Here is a 19,117-nt window from a genome sequence, read left to right as displayed (position 1 = left end):
GTGCAAAAACATTGAATTTTGGAGCACTGAAAAAATATATTTATTAAAAAACATCTACATTCTGTTATCTTATAATTGAATAAAATTTTAAAAACTTTAAGAGACTGTAAGTCAGGCATTATTAACTTACTGAAGCTGAATGTATTTTTACATTCTAAGTATTTGTGTAACAGAGCTCTCTTGCTTTCTCTCCTTTATCTCTAACTTCTTTCACTGATGCATGGATTTTTTTCCTGCTTATTTTTGAGTGTTCCTATGTAACTCAGGAGACCTAAAATATATATATTTTTTCATTTCAAGCATTCTTCATTCTTTTAACTACTCCTCACTTAAAAGATTTCTATATCTATAGTTCTATTCCTGGACTCTAGCATAATATATCCAAGAATGTACTGTAGTACATAAATAGACATCCCTCAAACACTTCAAAGTTAAATTGTGCAAATTGAAGTTCATGATTTTATCCTCTTTTTAATTAATGTCTTAGGAAATATGACCATTATCTCTCAGGTGCTTAATCCAAGAATCTCTGAGGCAACTTTTCTCCCCTCTTACTTTATATGACAGATGGGAAATTATACCTCCTGAATATTTCTGTTTTGTGTCCTGGTCTTCATTTCCACTGTCAGTTTTATCTCAGATTTATATATTTTTCATTTCCAAATGATTTCTCTCTTCAATTTTAGCTAAGTTTAGTCTCTTTTCTACACTCTGCTTTCAGATCTATCTATCTAAAACTCAAATATGGTCCTATTACTCTCTATTCTAAGCCTTTGGTTCTATCATTCAGGATATTTAAAATTCAATTGTAGGGGTGCCCGGATGGCTCAGTAGGTTAAGTGTCCAACTCAGTTTTTGCTCAGGTCATGATCTCAGGTTTATGGGATCAAGGCTTGTGTCTGTATCAGCACTCAGCACAGAGACTGCTCAGGATTCTCTCCCTCTTTTTCCTACCCCGTCTGCACCTCCCTACCCTCTCTGTCTCTCTCAAATAAATAAAAATAATAAACCTTAAAAATAAAATTCAATTGTGTATCATATAAAAACCTTTATGAACTGAACACTTTACTATTTTTTTTCACATTTCAGCTCTTTCATATACTTTCATCTAAGTATTACTTGTCGTTATAAAGTGGAACTGTCTTTTGCTCTTAGACCTAATAACCTGGTTGCCATTTTCGTCCTGCCACTTGTGAGTTATATAAACTAGAGTAAGGTAATCAGTTATGCTGAAGATATTTATTTGTCCATAAAATTAAAGATGACTAACTTCACCAGATGTTATGAAGGTTAGAGAATATATGGGTATAACTATCTGAAAGAAATGTTAATTCCCCTTTTCCTTTATCCTTCAAACTTAGATTAAATGCTAGTTACCTTGAAGTATGTATTGATGACCCCATGCAAAATAATGTCTATAAACTATTGTTAAATCTTCTATCTCCTTTTTAATAAAGCATATTATAATTTCTTATGCATATTAGTCTTCATTATCATCTATGACTTTTTTGAAAAAGGAGCCTTTAGCCAACTTTGTATACCCCAGTAGTTAGCATAATTTCTGGCACAAGGTAGGCACTATTAAATGAGAGTCTTCACTAATGTTCATAAGGGAAAGTTCAAGAAGACATGGAAAGAAAATCAGGTGCTTAGAAGCCCTTAGGGGACATATGGTGGAGAAGAAATATTCACCAAATGACTTTGTGAATTGGCCTCATTGACACCTTCACACTGATGGGAGAATGGAAACCAGTCTGTAAGCCAGAGACCTCCTTGCCATGACAATGTCCTTACAGAGTGACCTCAACACCCCACATTCCCATGTAGATCTAAATCTAATACAATAAAACTAGCAAAGATACAAACTTTGCTCTTCATTTTTTTTTTTTTTTTGCCTCCAGCAAAATGTGTATAGTCACTACAGATATCTGGAACTTTCCTGAAATTATACTGAAGTATTATTGCATGCTATAGAAATATTGCTGAACAGAAAAGCACCACCATATATTTGGAAAAATTCAGTAATTTGAGGAACAGAATCTTTATATACACTTAAAACTATGTTTACAGAATTCAGTGCACATGAAACAAATTAGAACTTTGGATGAATGAAACTGAAAATATGCCTATTTTGTCATTTAGTTAAAAAAGATTATAAAATGCAAACCATTACATATAATGTAAGTGCATATATGGAAATATTTAGACTTTATACCACAGAATCTCTAAGTTGTGGGATTTTAGGTGATTTTATTTTTTCCTAAATATGAACTCTTTTTTTTCATTATTCATGATAAATGATATTTACAGATTTTCTAATTTCCAAAGAAAATTTGAAATTAGTCAAAGAAATAGGAAAAATTATGTAGGAGCAATTTTATAAATAGCATTATTATGTAAAATGAATAGCAAACATTCTGGAGAAAGACCACCTGGATTGCACTCTCTATCTCCTTGATTTATGAACTACATGTCCTTGGGTGAGTTGCTTCACTTCTCTGTCCCTGAATTTCCTCAACTGTAAAATTAGGAATGATAATAGTACTTACCTTAAGGGAAAGAATAAATGAAACAAGATGGAATCAGAAGGGAGACAAACCATAAGACTCTTAATCTCACAAAACAAACTGAGGGTTGTGGGGTGAGTAGGGAGAGGGTGGTGGGTTATGGACATTGGGGAAGCTGTGTGCTATGTGAGTGCTGTGAAGTGTGTAAACCTGGTGATTAACAGACCTGTACCCTTGGGGCTAAAAATACATTATTTGTGAATAAAATAAATTTTTTTAAAAAGACCAAAAAAATAGTACGTACCTTATAGTGTTGTTGTGACGATTAAATGAGTCAATACATGGAAAACAGGGAAACATGCTGTGTCATATAATAAGTATTCAATAAGTTTTTAAAAATAATAATGATTTTTAAAGATGATTAATTTTTCTTTCCAAAGATGCAGATAGCTTGCTCTGCTAGACTGTGCTCTGTTTGAATGAAATAGACAAAACAAAGTTTTATTTCCATGAATATAATATCACAGAAAAAAGGGGATGGAAATTTGAAGCCCTTTCACATATCAGTTTAGTAAAGATATGGGCTCTTCAAAGAGAAATTCACCTTAAAATACAATTGAAATTGTGAAAATGAGACCAGAATATATATAACTGTATGAGTGAAAATCATTCAAGTAAAGAGCATGAGCAGAAAGAACCTTGAGATAAAGAGAAAAGAAGGTTTGGGAACAAAATATAACCAGTTTTGGGGGAGTTGGAGAGCAGGTTTCATTTGTACCTGCTTAGGTGCAGGTCTCACTCAGCAGGAGCTTCAAGACATTGAACACACAGACAGATCACACCCTTTTGAATCACCACCTTTTCTTATGACAGAAAGTTATAAATAGTTCCTACCATTTGGAAGGTAGTCAATTAGTTGGACTGTATGGTAGGACTAGGTAGAGTCCATAATTTCTTCTAATGGAAGCCAGGTCTTTGTGTACACTGGTTTTCCCAAAGGTAAATGATCTCAACTTGCAGAAGAGATCCAGGGAAATTGAATAGTTCAATGTGATGATCTGTGTCTTTGTGCTCTGATAGTTTTTTTTTTTTTTTTTTCAAATTAGAGAATGTTAGGTTTACCTTAGTTGTCCATTGTGATATTGTGAGTTATATGAACCACTGATAGTATCAGTTTGGCACCACTATCAAGTTTAAGGAAACTATCCTCTTATACTCTTAACAGCTATCTCCCTGGGAATTTTGAAAAATAATGAATTAAAATTTGAACAAACCAGGGGAGTTCCAAAAGCAGTACAAATTTAAATTTGAAAATCTCTGTTGGTATTTTTAATAACTTTATGGAGGTTTAGTATTCTGTCATCTCATAGCTGTTTTGAGTCCTTGTAATGAATTATGGAGTAGTTATGTACTAAAACTCTCAAATTCAAATAGAGTCATTTAAAAATATATTTATATCAATATATGTTGTATCATTGCTTTCATACTTTCAAACTTTTATTTTTTAATTTTTTTGTTCTTTTTTTTTTTTTTGCTTTTTGCCCCATTTTATTTTATTTTTTTAAATTTATTTTTAAATTTATTTTCAGCATAACAGTTTTCATTATTTTTGCAACACACCCAGTGCTCTATGCAATCCGTGCTCTCTATAATACCCACCACCTGGTACCCCAAAATCCCACCCCCCTGCCCCTTCAAACCCCTCATATTGTTTTTCAGAGTCCATAGTCTCTGAAAAATGGTTCACCTCCCCTTCCAATTTCCCTCAACTCCCTTCTCCTCTCCATCTCCCCATGTCCTCCATGCTATTTGTTATGCTCCACAAATAAGTGAAACGATATGATAATTGACTCTCTCTGCTTGACTTATTTCACTCAGCATAATCTCTTCCAGTCCCGTCCATGTTGCTACAAAAGTTGGGTATTCATCCTTTCTGATGGAGGCATAATACTCCATCGTGTATATGGACCACATCTTCCTTATCCATTCGTCCGTTGAAGGGCATCTTGGTTCTTTCCACAGTTTGGTGACTGTGGCCATTGCTGCCATAAACATTGGGGTACAGATGGCCCTTCTTTTCATGACATCTGTATCTTTGGGGTAAATACCCAGGAGTGTAATGGCAGGGTCATAGGGAAGCTCTATTGTTAATTTCTTGAGAAATCTCCACACTGTTCTCCAAAGAGGCTGCACCAACTTGCATTCCCACCAACAGTGGAAGAGAGTTCCCCTTTCTCCTCATCCCCTCCAACACATGTTGTTTCCTGTCTTGCTAATTTTGGCCATTCTAACTGGTATAAGGTGATATCTCAATGTGTTTTTAATTTGAATCTCCCTTAGGGCTAGTGCATTCCTGATTAAAACGCTTCAAATTATAGGGATAGAGGGAACATTGCTGAAATTCATCAAATCTATCTATGAAAGACCCACAGCAAATATCATCCTCAATGGGAAAAAGCTTGCAGCCTTCCCGTTGAGATCAGGAACACGACTAGGATGCCCATTCTCACCACTCTTGTTCAACATAGTATTAGAAGTCCTAGCAACAGCAATCAGACAACAAAGAGAAATAAAAGGTATCTAAATTGGCAATGAAGAAGTCAAACTCTCTCTCTTCGTAGATGACATGATTCTTTATATGGAAAACCCAAAATACTCCACCCCTAAACTACTAGAACTCATACAACAATTCAGTAATATGGCAGGAGACAAAGTCAAGGTACAGAAATAATTGTCTTTCTTATACACTAACAATGAAAATACAGAAAGGGAAATTAGAGAATCGATTCCATTTACTATAGCACCAAGAACCATAAGATACCTGGGAATCAACCTAACCAAAGAGGTAAAGGATCTGTACTCAAGGAACTACAGAACACTCATGAAAGAAATTGAAGAAGACACAAAAAGATGGAAGACCATTTCATGCTCTTGGATCAGAAGAATAAACATTGTTAAAATGTCTATACTGCCTAGAGCAATCTATAATTTTAATGCCATTCCAATCAAAATTCCACCGGTACTCTTCAAAGAGCTAGAGCAAATAATCCAAAAATTTGTATCGAATCAGAAGAGGCCTCGAATCACTAAGGAAATGTTGAAAAACAAAAATAAAACTGGGGGCATCACGTTACTTGATTTCAAGCTTTACTACAAAGCTGTTATCACCAAGACAGCATGGTACTGACATAAAAACAGACACATAGACCAGTGGAACAGAGTGGAGAGCCCAGATATGGGCCCTCAACACTATGGGCAAATAATCTTCGACAAAACAGGAAAAATATACAGTGGAAGAAAGACAGTCTCTTCAATAAATGGTGCTTTAAAAATTCGCAGCTATATGCAGAAGAATGAAACTCGACCATTCTCTTACACCGTACACAAAAATAAACTCAAAATGGATAAAGGCCTCAACGTGAGACAGGAATCCATTAGAATCCTAGAGGACAACACAGGCAGTAACCTCTTCGATATCAGCCACAGGAACTTCTCCAAATGCAACGGAAACAGGAGCGAAAATAAACTTTTGGGACTTCATCAAAATAAAAAAAAAAAAAAAGCTTCTGCACACCAAAGGAAACAGTCAAGAAAACAAAGAGGTGGGGTACCTGGGTGGCTTAGTGGGTGAAGTCTCTGCCTTCAGCTCAGGTCATGATCTCAGGGTCCTGAGATCAAGACCCACATCGGGCTTTCCACTCAGCAGGGAGCCGCCCCCCCCCACCCCGCCCTGCCTGCTTCTCTGCCTACTTGTGATCTCTCTCTCTCTGTCAAATAAATGAATAAAATCTTTAAAAAGAAATCAAAGAGGCAACCCACGGAATGGGAGAAGATATTTGCAAATGACAGTACAGACAAAAGGTTGATATCTTCTCTATAAAGAACTCTTCAAACTCAACACCGACAAAACAGACAATCATATCAAAAAATGGAAGAGATTATGCTAAGTGAAATAAGTTAAGCAGAGAGAGTCAATTATCATATGGTTTCACTTATTTGTGGAGCATAACAAATAGCATGGAGGACATGGGGAGATAGAGAGGAGAAGGGAGTTGGGAATAATTGGAAGGGGAGGTGAACCATGAGAGACTATGGACTCTGAAAAACAACCTGAGGAGTTTGAAGGGGCGGGAGTTGGTAGGTTGGGGTACCAGGTGGTAGGTATTATAGAGAGCATGGACTGCATGGAGCACTGGGTGTGGTGCAAAAATAATGAATACTGTTATGCTGAAAATAAATTAAAATAAATCTTTAAATAAAATGAGCAGAAGATATGAACAGACACTTCTCCAATGAAGACATACAATGGCTATCAGACACATGAAAAAATGTTCATCCCCAATTTTATTTTTATTTTATTTTATTTCTTTTCAGTATTCCAAAATTCATTATTTATGTACCACACCCAGTGCTCCATTCAGTATGTGCCCTCCACCACCAGGCTCACCCAACCCCCCACCTGCCTCCCCTCCAAAACCCTCAGTTTGTTTCTCAGAGTCCACAGTCTCTCATGGTTTGTCTTCCCCTGTGATTTCCCCCATATTTTAAATTTGGCTTTCTTTAGTTCTTTGAACATGTTAATCATAACTGATTTGAAGTTTTTGTCGGCTAAATCCAGAATCTGGGTCTTCCAGAGACAGTTTCTATCGTCTGTTTATGTCCCTCTGAGTATAGATATTATTTACTGGTATTTTTTGTATATTACATAAATTTTTGTTGAAAAGTGGATGTTGTATGTAACATGATTTAGAAACTGTGAATTCCAATTCTTCGTCACACCTGGAGGACTTATTTTTATTATTTTATTTACTTAATTTTTTGTTTTTTATTAACATATAATGTATTATTAGGCCCAGGGGTACAGGCCTGTGAATCATGAGGTTTACACACTTCACAGCACTCACCATAACACATACCCTCCCCAAAGTCCATAACCTAACTACCCTCTCAGAACCCCTTCCCCCAAGCAACCCTCAGTTTATTTTGTGAGATTAGGGGTCTCTTATGTTTTGTTTCCCTCCCAATCCCATCTTGTTTCATTTTTTCCTTCCCTACTCCCCAACCCCCCCACATTGCCTCTCAACTCATAATTTGGCTATTGTTGATGATGTTGCTAAAAACATTTTGGTGCATGTATCCCTTTGAATCAGTATTTTTATATCCTTTGGGTTAATACCTATTAGTGCAATTGCTGGGCCATAGGGCAGTTATCTTTAATTTTTGAGGAATCTCCACTACTGTTCCAGAGTAGATGTACTGATTTGCACTCTCCCCAACAGTGTAGTAGGGTTCACCTTTCTCTACATCCTCACCAACATCTGTTGTTTCCTGTGTTGTTAATTTTTGCTATTTTGACAGGTATGAAGTGATATTTCATTGTATTTTTGATTTGTGTTTCCCTGATGATGAGGGTTGTTGATCATTTTTCCTGTGTCTGTTAGCCATTTGTATATCTTTGGAAAAATGTCTATTCATGTCTTTTACCCATTTCTTACCTGGGTTATTTGTTTTGTAGGTGTTGAGTTTGATAAGTTCTTTAGATACTAACCCTTTATCAGATTTTTTTCAAAGATCTTCTCCCCTTTGAAAGGCTGCCTTTTAGTTTTATTAATCATTTCCTTCACTGTGCATTTTATCTTGATGAAGTCCTAATAGTTTGTTTTTGGTTTTGTTTTTGTTTCTCTTGCCTTTGGGGATGTGTCTATCAAGAAGTTGCTTCAACCTAGATCAGAGAGGTTGCTGTCTGTCTTTTCTGTTAGGATTTTGATAGTTTTCATTCTCACATTTAGGTCTTTCATCCATTTTGAGTTTATTTTTCTGTGTGGTGTAAGAAAGTGGTCAAGTTTCACTCTTTTGAGTGGTGCTGTTCAGTTTTCCCAACACCATTTGTTGAAGGGACTGTCTTTTCTTCCATTGGATATTACAATTTGTTGAAGATAAGCTGACCATTCATTTCTTGGTTTTATATTCAGTCCCATTGATCTATGTGTCTGTTTTTGTGCTAGTATCATACTCTCTTGATGACAACAGCTTTGTAGTGTAACTTAAAGTCTGAAATTGTGATGCCTCTGGCTTTGCTTTTCTTCTTCAAGACTGCCTTGGCTCTTTGGGGTCTTTTACTGTTCCATTCAAATTTTAGGGTTGTTTGTTCTAGCTGTGTGAAAAATGCTGGTGTTAATATGATAGGATCAGATTAAATGTATAGATTGCTTTAGGTAGTGTAGACATTTTAACAATATTTGTTCTTCTAATCCATGAATATGAAACATTTTCCACTTATTTGTGTCATCTTCAATTTCTTTCATCAGTGTTTTATAAATTTTCAGAGAACAGATCTTTTACCTCTTAGGCAAGATTTATTCCTAGGAATCTTATGACTTTTCTTTTTGCAATAAATGAGATTGATTCCTTGATTTCTCTTTTTGCTGCTTTATTATTGGTTAATAAAAAATGTAGCACATTCCTATATGTTGACTTTGTATCCTCTGATTCTGCTGAATTGGTATATTAGTTATAGCAATTTTTTTTTTTGAGTCTTTTTGGTTTTCTCTATTGAGTATCATGTCATCTGCAAATAGTAAAAGTTTGACTCCTTCCTTGCTGATTTGGATGCCTACTATAATATGTTTTTTAAGATATATATATATATATATATATATATATATATATATATATTCTAAAGATTTTATTTATTTATTTGACATTCAGGGATCACAAGTAAGCAGAGAGACAAGCAGAGAGAGCAGGGGAAGAAGGCTCCCCGCTGAGCAGGAAGCCCAATGCAGAGCTGGATCCCAGGACCCTGGGACCATGACCTGAGCCAAAGGCAGAGGCTTTAACCCACTGAGCTACCCAGATGCCCCCAAGATATTTCTGACTTATTGCTGGTTCTTAGTACAGACTAAATATTGAAATTAGCATGTAACATGAGTTCTGTAAAAATGAACTGAGTAAAAATCCATAATTACCCTTAAAATAGTTAATCTCAACCTAGGTTGATTGGGTCACTTAGGGGACATTTGTTAATGTCTAGAAATATTTTTAGTTATCTCAGTGTGGGGATTGAGCTTTGCTGCTACTGGCATCTATTTGGTATAGGTCAGACATACTGCCAAAAATCCACAACATATAGGACCCACAAAAAGACTTAGATTCCTCAAACTATAGTGCTGAGTTTGGTTGACAAACCCTGCCTTATGTAAGTTGGTTACCTTCCTATATTTTGCAAATCATACTATGCTTTCAAAACAAAAGAATGTGAGTGCTGTATTTATTTTCTTCTTAATATGTCAAAGGTTTCAGTTAAAGACTTACTGCCTGTTTTCTTGAAAATTTTGTGATTTGGGTTTTGCTTTGATAACAGCTCAGCTTTTATTGCTTATATATTTTTGCTTTTAAAACACTTTGGAAACTTTTTATATTTTGTTGTACTCTCTGTGACTTCCTGCACTCATTTATTTTACCATTTATTGAAAGGAACAGGTGATAGTGTACTTAATACTATTTATGCAGGGGATGCTACAGGGGCTGTGGGAAAATAATTAACATATAGATAATAATGTCTATGAAGAAATGTTTTACTTATAATATTCAATTTTATACATTTTGATAAATACTTTTCTTTCATTTTACATGTGAGAAGCTGTGTAAAATACAAAATATAAGTAGAATTAAGAGGAATGTGGACATATTTCTGATTTCATGGGAAAGCTCTAAATATATCATACTATTTCCTGTGTGTCCTGTAGTGTTTGCATAAATACTGCTTATCAGAATACATTCCCTTCTATAGAGGGAATACATTCCCTTCTTTCTCTAGAGCTGCTGTAACAAATAACAAATTTTGTGGCTTAAGAATCCAGGAATTTATTTTCTCAAGGTTCTGGAGGCTAAAATCCAAAATCAAGGTGTTGTCAGGTCCATGTTCCCTTTGAAGACTCTGGGGAAGATTTTTTTTTCTCTTTGCTTTTCCCATCTTCTGGCATTCTTTGGCTGATGAAACATAATTCCAATCTCTGTGTCTGGCTTCATATAGCTTCCTTCCTTGTGTCTCTTTGTGCCCTTTTCTTTCTCTTATAAGAACAGCTGTTGGATTTTAAATCAATCCTAGTTCAGTGTGATGTTATCTTTATCCTTACCTTGATGACATCTACAAAAACTGTTTCCAAATTAGATCACATTCTGACATTCTGGGCAGACATGAATTTTTGGGGGACACTATTCAACCTCATACACCTTTTATGCCTACTTTGCTGGGACTTTTGCTATGAGATTTATTTTGAGAATGGGATTTAATAGAATGCCTTTTCTATATCTATAAAGAAGTTAGTGTGATATTCTCCCTCTTCATATACTTGATATGGTGTATTCCTTTGATTGATCTCCAAATATTAAAACAACTTTGCATTCCGGGATACAACTAACTTACCCTGGTATTTTCTCTTACATATATCAGTGTTTCTATTTTGTTCTTACTTTTTAGATTTTTGTATCTGTGTTGAAGGGCTATGCAAACTGGTTTATTATTTTCCTTTCTTATAAAGTTATTGTCTTTTTAATACTCTGGTTATTGGAAGGAAAACCTTACTACGGGTCAATAACCACTCTGTTTCATGGTCAAGGAAGAAGGTTCAAACGGGGAGAGAGACAGAGACAGGGAGAGGTGTAGCAAAGAGGAAGGGAATGAATGGGGATAATAGGAAGAACTGACTTGGTCAACTCTCCATGAAAACATGGTAACTGATTCTCTTCCTAGTGGTCTCTATTAGAAGATAGAAAATGGAATGGTCGCAAAATATACCTTGTCATTTTAGTTTGCTCATGGTAAAGGACTCTGGAGTTTATGTTTTATGATACAGAACCCATAACAAAATATTAATGTTTACTCTCTGCTTATTGCAATAAAAAAAAAAGGCATATGTCATGACCAAATACCTCCCTTTTTGTAAGTGATATCCTTCATGCAAATTGGAGACTTAATCTGTTATATCTGGGCCACGTAACATCCTCATGCATCAAAAGAGAACCTGGGGAGTTATATTGGCACTCTCAGACATCTGCTTCACTTGTATCTTGCAGTTACATGTATTCGTGAATTATTAGAAAAGTGTGTAACTGAGTAAGAAGTTTGATAGTTGTGTCTTTGGTATGACAGACCCTTTGTTTTATATCTGTCAGATAAGCTGTTTCACCTTTTAAAATCTATATTTATAAAAGAAATTTAGAATATTTTTCTTGTTACTTTTTTGGAGAATTCCCTAGTGGAATTGTTTAAGTATTCCTTTTTCTTTTTATTGGAGTGGAACATGTCAGCCAGGTTTCAACCATTAGGATGAAATTACACAACTTACTGGAACACTGATAAATCAATTTAAGGAATCATTAGGTGTAACATGTTGAATGAGGTAATTTAAAGGATAAATAGTTGCATTTTCCTCAGCTAATCTAATGCGTGAACACTGGATCCATGAATGAGTTTTTGCTAGTTACTGCCACTGTAGACTGTTTGACCTATCAGCAGCACAGGGAGAGCCTTGAAATGGTACCATGTTTTTTTTTTTTTTTTTTTTTAATTTTTTATTTTTTATAAACATGTTTTAAGGACTGAAATCAATCAGTTGAGAGTAGTTACTGACACTGAACATTTTCTAAACTGGAGAGGACAGAGATTTGTCCTTTGGGATTCATTTATATATTTTGAGTATTTATTATCTTTCCTAATTTGGGCTCTTGGCACACCACTATCCAAGTGTTCACAGTGTCTGATTTCAAGTATGATGCAAGTATGAAGTCTTGCATAATATTTCCTTACCAAGACTCTTCACTTTGTAGCTAAGAAAGTACATGAAAGCATGCAGAACTAAGGAACCTGTTTTTCCTTCCTACATTGCATGATTAGGATCTATGGATCTGATAGAACATTGGAATAGCCTGTCAAAATTACAACTGAAGCACCAGCTTGAAGATGATACTGTAAAGAGTTGGGGGTCTGTGCTCCAAGATATGTGCTTTGATCTATGACCTTCAGATGGTGCTGTGCCCTCTGTGGTTAAAATATACAGGTTTTTGGAGAACAGTGTGGAGATTCATCAAGAAATTAAAAATAGAACTTCCCTATGACCCTGCCATTACACTCCTGGGTATTTACCCCAAAGATACAGATGTTGTGAAAAGAAGGGCCATCTGTACCCCAATGTTTATAGCAGCAATGGCCAAGTTCGCCAAACTCTGGAAAGAACCAAGATGCCCTTCAACAGATGAATGGATAAGGAAGATGTGGTCCATATACACTATGGAGTATTATGCCTCCATCAGAAAGGACGAATACCCAACTTTTGTAGCAACATGGATGGGACTGGAAGAGATTATGCTGAGTGAAATAAGTCAAGCAGAGAGAGTCAATTATCATATGGTTTCACTTATTTGTGGAGCATAACAAAAAGCATGGAGGACATGGGGAGTTAGAGAGAAGGGAGTTGGGGTAAAATGGAAGGGGAGGTGAATCATGAGAGACTGTGGACTTTGAAAAACAATCTGAGGGGTTTGAAGTGGCGGGGGGGTGGGAGGTCGGGGTACCAGGTGGTGGGTATTATAGAGGGCAAGGATTGCATGGAGCACTGGGTGTGGTGAAAAAATAATGATACTGTTATGCTGAAAATAAATAAATTTAAAAAATATATACAGGTTTTATAACCAAAGGGGTAGAGTAAACAGTAGTGTCTCCTATCAGATCTCAGTGAAGTTTTTGTGGAGTTTCTGTTTTCTGTTCTCAAATTTTAGGTTTTGTTGTAGTGGGGGGAATGCTTCTTTTGGGAGACAGTATGGGTTATGATAAACCTAAAATGTTTACCTGCTTTTCTTTCATTTGGGGTTCTTCATATTGGAAGAACAGCATTTAGAAGATTGAGTTACCTCCTTTTTTTTTTTTTTTTTATCACATATTGGTTAAATACCAGGTTGCTGCTTCTTAATGGGTGATACAGTGAAGAGTTTGGCTAAAACTAGGGATCACTGAGCCATGCCTTGTTGCCTTCATGATGGATGATAACAGTAGTGAAGCTACTGTAGCAACAACAGATTGGTAAGAACAATAACTAGAGTTCATACTGCTCATAAAAAGCTGACTCACCTCAGCAGGCAAGTAACATAGATCATCAGAAGAACTGCCTGAAGATAGGGATATTTAGAATGGGTAACAGAGGAGACTATGACTATCAACTATGAGCAATGGTGCTGCTGTATCTTGTCACTACTGTTTTAAGTCTTCTTTTTGTGAAAGTTAAAACAGCCATTACTTTGAAGAATCTGTGACAGGATAAGGAAAGGGGAACTAAGTTCTTTAAAAAGTGGGATATGCTGCGGCAGTTTTTACTTCCAAACAAGATGTTCCTCTATTGCCAGCACTTTATGGTTTCTCCTCTGGCTTTTTATAATGCACAGTATTCTGTTTGGGAAAGATTGGACATGCTAATGAATTTAAAAATGAAAGAGTATTCCAGTAGGGTGGAGTTAAATTGGCAGAGGAATAGGGCATGCTAAGTTTTGCTGGTCCCTCAAATACAGCTGGATAGTTATCAAATCATTCTGAACACCTGTGAAATCTATTGGAGATCTGAGGAAAATGCTGCAATCCTGTAAGTAGAAAAGTGACCACTTTTTGGAAAGCAGGAGGTTCAGAGACTTGAGTCTGGGGTGATATATCTGAGGAAACAATGGAGGGGAGGGAGCCTGCTTAAGGAGGCTAACACAAAGTATTTTAAGTAGCAGACCACAAAATTAGAACTTTTGTAAGTCTGCTACTGTGGGATATGTCCCTGGCTGAGAGGTGCTTATGTGGTGGATGGGGCTGACTAATTTTACTTAGTGTAATATCTCTGGTTCCATCCATGCCATAGCAAATGGCAAGATTTTCATGGCTGAATAATATATTATATATACCACATCTTTATTTGTTCATCATTCCATGGATACTAAAGTAATTTCCATCATTTGGCTACTGCAGAGAATGCTGATATAGATGTTGGGGTGTATGTATCCCTCTGAATTAGCATTTTTGCATTCTTTGTGTAAATACCCAGTAGTATTTTCCAGCACCTCAGTTCCAGTGACAGGTCTCATTTCACAAGCAGACCAAAGCACATCTAATTAAAAGTGGCTGTATTCAGGCCAGGGACCAAACACTTCCCACTATAGGCAAGCAGAGCCTCTGTGGATGACTGGCCTGAAGTACAGAGCAGCCAAAACACAACAGCAGAGTGCAGGAAGCACACACTGGGGACACTCCCTGAAGCAGTAGGCCTTGGGTACTACATGACTTCTTCACAAGGCCATTACTTTCAGAAGCAGGAGATATAAGTGCTTTTCTAACACAGAGAAGAAGATAGAGACTTAAACAAAATGTGAAGAGGAATTCATCCCAAATGAAAGAACAGGATAAGGCCATGGCCAGAGATCTAGGTGAAACAGATATAAGTAACATGCCTGATGGAGAATTTAAAGCAACAGTCCTAAGAATACTCGCCAGGCTTGAGGAAAGAAAGAGAGAGACCATTATCACAGAGATGAAGGAAGTAAAAAAAGAATTAGAGATGAAAAATGCAATAAACAAGATTGGAAACAGGCTTGTTGCAATGAACAGCAGGCTGGAAAAAGTAGATGAATGAATTAGTGACCCCAAAGTCACAATAATAGAAAATGATGAAGTTCAACAAAAGAGAGAAAGAAGAATCATGCAACATGCGCATAGACTTAAGGAACTCGGTGACTCCACCCTATGTATTTTGATGGGAGTATTAGTCTATTTACATTTGAAGTGTTTTCTAAAGCAGGTGTATTTTGCATTCCCATTTATTGATGAAGATTCCATTTTTTCTTCATCCTTGTCAGCACTTGTTAAAATCTGTTTGATTGGAGCCTTCCTGGTTATATGTGAAATGATATCTTAATTTTTTGAGAGATGATATCTTAATGGGGCTTTGATTTAAATTTCTGTAATAGTTAATGATGTTGAGCATTTTTCAATTTAATTAATGATTATTTGATCTCTCTCTCTTTTTTTAAATGTCTATTCTTTTGTTATTTTAATTATTGAGTTGCAAGAGTTCTTTATATATTTGGATATGAGGTCCTTATTTTACATAATTAGCAAATTTATTCCCATTCTATGTCTTGTGCCTTTCTTGATGGTGACATTTGGAACAAAAAAAAAATTTCAATTTGACAAAGTCTAATTTTATTTTATTTTTCTGTAGCTTTTACCTTTTGTATTACATCTTTGAAAGTACTTTTTAGGTAAGAGTAACATTGAAAACAAAACACTTCCAGTAAAGACCATTCTCTGTATTGTGGGTTCGGCTTTTCTGCCTTTGGACACAATTTGCAACATCAGCTCTTCTTCCCTGGGTCTCCAGTCTGCTAGCCTTTTGCATTTGGTAGTCTCCACAACTGGGTGAGCCAGTTTAAAATCAACACACACACACACACACAACTGGACACACACACACACACACCCGGATACTCACACACACACCCATACCCTGTTGTTCTATTTTCTGGAGAACCCGACTAATACAAAATTCATGCTGTGTCTGTTTTCTATCAGTGATTTCCTCTCTTTTGTGTCATATTTTGATTTCTGCTTATTTGGATTTAATGTACTTTTTTTCTCCTAACTTTTTAAGTGAGAAGCTTAGATAATGCTCTTTACTACTTAAAACACAATATTAATCTAAGACATTTCAAAGTTCTCTTTAGTTGCATAACAAATTTGACATATTCTAATTTTATTATAATTCAGTTAAAATATTTTCAGATTCCATTGTAATTCTTCCTTGAAAGTGTTCAGAGATAGGTGGTTAGTTTTAATATACCTGGGCTTTTCTATATATCTTATGGTTGTTGCTTTCTAATTTAATTGAATTGTGGTCAGAGAACATATGTTCTTAAGGTGCTAATATTTAAAGTTTTTGAGATTCCTTTTATGACTTATCTTAGAGAATATTTTTCTTTTGATTTAATTTTATTTTTAATTATGTAAAATAATTTACATGATTTCAATGTTAAAACTGGAAAATAAGATATATTCTGAAAAATCTAGCCCTTATCTCTGTTCTTTGATCTATCTCTTCCTCTCTCCATAAGAAACCATTTTTAATTTTTGGTTTATTGTTAAAAATATGTTTCTATAAGTATTTATAAAATGTATGTTTATAAGTTATATATACATACAAGCCTAATACATGTATCCCCATTTGAACATAATAAATTAACAACCTGGAGATATTCTTTCTCAATTTACTGTTTTTATTTAACATATATCTTGGAGATTCCTCCATAGCTGGTTTTGGAGATATTCCTCAGCAATTTTTATAGTACCATAGTGTTCCATTATGTAGAATTTATATAGTTTTTTTTTTTCTCATTGTCTTTTGGGTATTTTCCAATTTTCTACTGTTAAAAACAATGCTGCCACAAGTAACCTTGTGCATTGGTTATTTTGTATTTTTGAAATGTGTTGTTAAGATAGAATTAGGATTGTTGGGCCAGAAGCTAGTAGCATGGTAGATTTTATAAACAATGTCAAGAGGTAACTATTTTGTATTCTTTACAATGCAGATGGTGCCTCTTTCTGTATAGCTGAACCAACAGTTTGTATTATTAACTATTGAAGTCAGATATTTCATACCTTATGGTCAAAACTGATATTCACATTGGTTTTACTCTGTATATATCTTAATATGAGAGCTTGAACTTTTTTATGTATTTAAGCATCATTTATATCTCCTTAAATGTCAATTGGATATTCATGTTTTGCCCAATTGTTTGATTGTTCGTATTTTTTAGAAGTTCTTTACTGTTAAAGCTATTATTCTTTGTGATGTGAGTTGTAACAACTTTTTTTCTAATATCACATTTATCTTTTCTGCCTTGCTCAAAGGCATTAAAAACTTAAATTTGATATAGTTAATATTATCAATCTTTACCATATTCAGGGGTTAAAAAGATATAATCCATGTTTTCTGTTAATATTTGTATAGTTAAGAAAAAAGACTTAGGCTTGAATTTAGTTAGAAATTGTCCTGGCATATGGCATGAGGAATAGGTCCAATATATCATTTCCTGTATTGTCCAGTTGTTTTACCATGACATTACTAGGTTCTCCCTTCCTCCACTGATTTGAAATACTGCCTTTATCATATACTTATTTTCTTATGTGTTTTTAACCTGCTACTGTGTTTCTATTATTTTTTTTTCCTGTGGCTAACATAATTTTGATTCTCTTATCATTTGACTCTCATATTAATTCAAGCTTCACTTTGGAAAACTACATTCTTTTTTTTTTTCTTAGAATATTTAATCTTCAATATTAGCCTGATTCAGTGATTCTTGCTGGAGAGTGGAGCTATTTACCAGACTCAATTACCAAGTTCTTTTTTTAAAAAAAAAAATATATTCCTTGTACTTCTATCTTGACTTTTTGGCATGTCTTTCTAGCATGGTATGGTGTATGAGCATGGGTACACACTTCCAAATAAATATACACATACAACTATAATGTCTTCAAATGAGCATTTGTTAAGATTAATAGATATCCTATCTTTCAAGTATGTTGGGATAAAATAAGGGTTGAGAACTTTTTGTTTGTTGGCATAGAGGCTTTTTATAATAATGATAGTAGTAGATATTTATTGCGTCCAGATAACTTGCCACAAAATGTGCTGTTTATCTGATTTATATCTATTGTCTCATTATCTATCATAATAACCATATGTATAGGTATTATTATCCTTCTTTTGCACACATGGAAACTGATGGTTAGGCAAGTTAGACAAAATGCATGGTCATGGTTAGTAATGCATAAGTAGAGTTGAGCCCATCTCTTTTGAGTTCAAAATCTATGTTCTTAAAAGCTAACCATGGGAAATGACATGGGTGGACCAAATTGATGTACTTTGTGCCAACCTGTTGAGAGACTCGGATCCTTCTGTGTACATTTTACTGCATATGAGCTCTTCCTGTATGCACAGGATGTAAAGTGCTTATTAGGCAGACTCCCTTTTCCTGTCACTCCTGATGATGAACTCATGGATTATGGGTTGCTCTAGTGATTGGAAGGAACTATGGACTGTAGCAGTGTGAAGAGTTTCTTTTCTAAATCTCTTTAAAGTTATGTATGTATGCACAGGATGTAAAGTGCTTATTAGGCAGACTCCCTTTTCCTGTCACTCCTGATGATGAACTCATGGATTATGGGTTGCTCTAGTGATTGGAAGGAACTATGGACTGTAGCAGTGTGAAGAGTTTCTTTTCTAAATCTCTTTAAAGTTAGTTGATAAATATTCTGAGCACTAAGAATATTTTTTGAGTGAGGCATATGGCAGTTTCTTCCTTGATGTTTTTAGGGAAAATGTTAAAAAAAATTATAAATCAGGCTAGTTTCTGTCTCTCCCTGTATTATGCTCAGGACTGCTCAGGTAGTCACAGGAGTGTACAAATATTGACAGATTTTTGCTATTGTTCTGAGGATTAGTGAGATAATATTTGGAAGGCAGATCAACTTTTTATCTGTACCTAAAAATATAAAATGCAAAATTTCAAAAGGATAAATTGAG

Source organism: Mustela lutreola, chromosome 7 (assembly GCF_030435805.1).
Source record: "Mustela lutreola isolate mMusLut2 chromosome 7, mMusLut2.pri, whole genome shotgun sequence".
NCBI lineage: Eukaryota > Metazoa > Chordata > Mammalia > Carnivora > Mustelidae > Mustela > Mustela lutreola.
This window is presented reverse-complemented; position numbering follows the sequence as displayed.